The sequence below is a fragment of the Arvicanthis niloticus genome, chromosome X (assembly GCF_011762505.2).
Source record: "Arvicanthis niloticus isolate mArvNil1 chromosome X, mArvNil1.pat.X, whole genome shotgun sequence".
NCBI classification, from domain to species: Eukaryota; Metazoa; Chordata; class Mammalia; order Rodentia; family Muridae; genus Arvicanthis; species Arvicanthis niloticus.
This window is the reverse complement of record NC_047679.1, coordinates 78,405,977-78,410,165: the sequence shown is the minus strand read 5'-3', so window position 1 is coordinate 78,410,165 and position 4,189 is coordinate 78,405,977.

Sequence of the window (4,189 nt, the reverse complement as noted above, 5' to 3'; positions counted from 1 at the left end):
ATCTCTGCCACTGTCTTCTCCCAGCTTTCTCATTTTCTCCTAAGGCTTCACTTCTCTTTCTCACAAAGATACTTGTCTTTATATTTAGGGCTTACCTGGATGAAATAAACAGATCCCATCCTGACTTAAAAGAACAAGAGGAGACGAAGGAGAGGAGAAGCTAGGTGATGAGAAAGAGAGAAAGAGAAAGAAAGAGAGAGAAAGAGAGGGGGGGACATGGAGGCAGATGTTCACGTGTCTCCACCAGTCAAAAATAGTTGATATATCTAGGTTGGGTATTGGGTTGTGCTTCTGATTGAGCATTACCAAACTTATAAAACCTTTGATTAACATTTTTTAAAAAAAATGTATAAAAGCAAAAAAGAAAAAGGGGGCATGCGATAGGGGTTTTCTACGGAGGGGAATTGGGGAAAGGGGATGGCATCTGAAATGTAAATAAAATATCCAATAAAAGAAAATAAAAATAAAAATAAATTAAAAAAAAGAACAGGTAGGGAATCTTTGTCCAAAAACTGTTAACTAAGCATTCTGAATTCTCTGAATTTATCACATTAGTACACATTCATTAATTAGATTTGAAGTCAAATGAGAGAACATTCTGTATGAAACCATTTATTTGAAAATTGTCCCAACAATTAATGACAAAAAGCAGATCAGTGATAACCTGTGAATATGGGATATAAAAGTATTCTTTATTTGCCTGATGTGGTTGTCATCTCAGAGGCTTACTGATGAATAAACACTCTTTTTCACTCTTTCTGAACTTTGCGTTTTTCATTCAACTAAACTGTTTTTGCTTCAAACACTTCTCCAAGTTTACTGATTCAATCTAGCTTCTCTAAACTTCCCACTGTATCTCTCTGCTTGGATTCCAACTCTCACAATTTGTTCAAATCTTCTGGCTTCTTATTTTCTGGCTTCAAATGCCTCTGTTGACCTTCACAGAACTTCATGACCAAATTTAACTCCACTGCATGGTACTCAACTGCATTGACTCCCAACTCACTGACCCTCTCTCCCTGTGCTGCTTGTTTTACTCCTGTGTTGTCCTTGTGAAAGCTGGGCATATCCTATCTCTGACTCATTTCATCATACTGTTCTCTGATTCATCACTTTGTCTTCCCCTCAATTAGATGTCACTTTTAAACATGGCTGCTTCCTTCTACAAGCTAACTTTACAGTCAAGGCCTGTACTAAGGGCATGTACGTGCCAAATCACAAACAGCTAGGTCTTTGAATGTTATCCCTCTCCAGAGCAGCCATGTTGCTGGATTAAAATCCCTCTACAATGGGAGATAAGCAAGAGAAAATACAAAAAAAAAAGAAGTAAGAAGCAAGAAAATAATTTAGTAATGATGTATTTATTCACTATCATTTGAAAACCTATGTATTATTTCATTTTATCTGCATAAGTGTTTCATTTGCATGAATGCATGTTTACTGTATGTGTTCCATACTTAAGAGTCCAAAAAGGGCAGAGAACCCATAGGAACTGTAGTTACCCATGGTAATAAAGTATCATGTAGGTGTTGGGAGTTGAACACTCATCCTCTATGAAAGTAAAAATACTGGGGTATCTCAGTCTTTTATTCATTATCTTGCTTTAATGATGGCTTTATATGAGTGCAAAAAGTAAAAATATTTCTGCTTGTAAAACTTTAACACTTCTAGTTTATTTGGAATATCTCAATAAAACCATATGGATGAAACTTAGAAATTTCAAAATTCCAAATATAATTCTTAGGGATTTTACAATCAGCCTTCCCCCTTGGACTATGAATGATGAGGTGTTTTATACATAGTTAATCTTATTACTTTATACTTCTTTCAGAGACATTGTAATTTATCAATTTATCAGTCTCAGTGGCTACACCATTGCTTTTACTAGTGCGCTGAAGTCTATAGTCTATTCCTCTCTTGCTGGCTTTCCTTTCAGCACTAGATACAGAAACCATTCCATTGGTATCTGTTCTCTTTAAGACTAATTCTGTGACATTTTCTTCTACCCAAGAAATTATTCCCTTTAATTTTTCTTTAATCCTTGCTTTGAAAAATCTCAGTATTCTAAACATAGTTAGGTAACACAAGGAGGGGCATTAACTTCAAAAAGACACACTTAAATTTCTAATCAGTGTGCTTCATTTTCTCCAGTGACCACGTTAGCATGTCTTAGTTAAGTAGATCAGCTATCTATCCTCTTAGCAAGTTCAACAAATTTCTCTTTGAGGAGATGAAATGTGGTACCTAAAAGTGTCAGGAACAAGCCTAGAAATTGCAAGTACATCTTAGAAGTAATGGTAAATGGTGTAAGATAGTCTTGGAGCATATGTGGGACACTAAGAAGGGGAGACCTCAGATGTGTCTTATAAACAGAGTTTAATTTGTTCAGAGCCAGCTTATCAAAATAATTTTTTCTAAGGACATATATCTAAAGACTTGAATATCAAAATATGCAACTAGCTCTGAATGCCTGAGATGATTAAGGTAGCTGGCATCACAGAGCACCATACCCTTTTCCTTTTCATATTTTTTCTTTTTTTTCACAAGGAATTTTCTCTGAGTCTCTAGATTCAGAGGGAGTTCAGGGAATGAATGATGTACATGTAATTTTCAGGGGAAAAATCTATAGCTTCTAATAGTGTACAGTACCCATATGTCACTAAATATTGAAGTTAATGAATATTTGAATGATAATTTTATCTGCCTGCAATCTTGAATGTTCTGCACAGTGTTCAGTTGTATATATTTATACTTCTATACAAATAGACTGATCTCTGGTATAAGGATGACACTATTATGAAAATAGAGAAAAGATTTTACCACTTAAGCTCTAGCTATGGATTCTACAATGTTGAACATGGATACAATTTCTATATCATATACATCTAGCCTATCCGTGAATATGGTTTGCAAGGCAGATCTATCATTAAACTAAACTTTTTTATTTGCAGGAGGCCTTTCTAATCCTGGAAGGACTTTAATAATGTCTTCATAAAGTCACATACTGTATAAAATCTGAGAATGTTTTTATTTATTTCAACGAAATCTCCCACAATTGTATGTGTTTCAGCTCTTATATTGAGTGGTGGTAGCACATGCATTTATCCCAGCATGCAGGAGGCAGAGGCAGGCAAATCTCTGAGTTCATGTCCAGCCTGATTTGCAGAGCAAGTTTCAGGACAGCCAAGACCACATGGAGAAACCTTGTCTCAAAGCACCAAAAGGAAACAAACAATAGAAATGGGTTTTTAAAAATCCAGTTATTGCTTTTAATGCCAGAATTTGGTAACCTGGGGCAAGAGAATCACAAGTTCAAAGACAATCTGGTCTATATACAAGTTACAGGAAAGTCTGGGATATACTGTTAAAAGAATACAATTTATGAAGACACCTGCATTATTTGGATATGGCGGTAGATGGATAAATATAGAAGTAAATGACAGGTAGCATATCTCTACTGCTCACTATCTCTACAATACCACATTTTTCTAAGATATTATCTCACATTTGAGTTGTACCAAAGCTATTCCATCCATTTACAGAATCTACAGCCTTTCAGTGTGGGAAGAAAGAAATGAACACAATTAGGGTCATCTAGGAAGAAAGCCTCAATTTAGAAAATGCCTCTGTTAGGTTGACCTATATGCAAGTCTATGGGCATTTTCTTGATTAATGATTGATGTGAGAAGGACCAGCACCTCAGGGAGTTAACACTGTGGAGTATGAGGTCCTGTGGTACATACAAAAAATAGTTGGGCATGCCATGGGGAGCAGGTCATTAAGTAGTATTCCTGCATTATCTCTGCTTTAATCCCTTCCTTGTTTCCTGCTCTGACTTCCCTTTATGATAAATTGTAACCTGTAAAATTAAGTAAGTCCTTCCTTCCCTAAATTGATTTTGGTCCTGATTTTTACCATAGCAACAGGAAGTCAGTATGCTACCATACATACAGAGAATTTATATTATGTATTAATCAGTGAAGGTCTATAATATTGATGCAAAGAACAGACTGTTGGCTCAGATAAGTACTGTTGGCGCACACGCTTTCTTTCATTCACCAAGGCACGATGGGAACATTATTGAGTCAGATGGCCAAGCATTGGGTTTATTTTGTGAAGACAACATAGCTATAGTAAAATAATATAATATATGTTGGCATTACACTAATTAGTATTCATTTCACTGTTT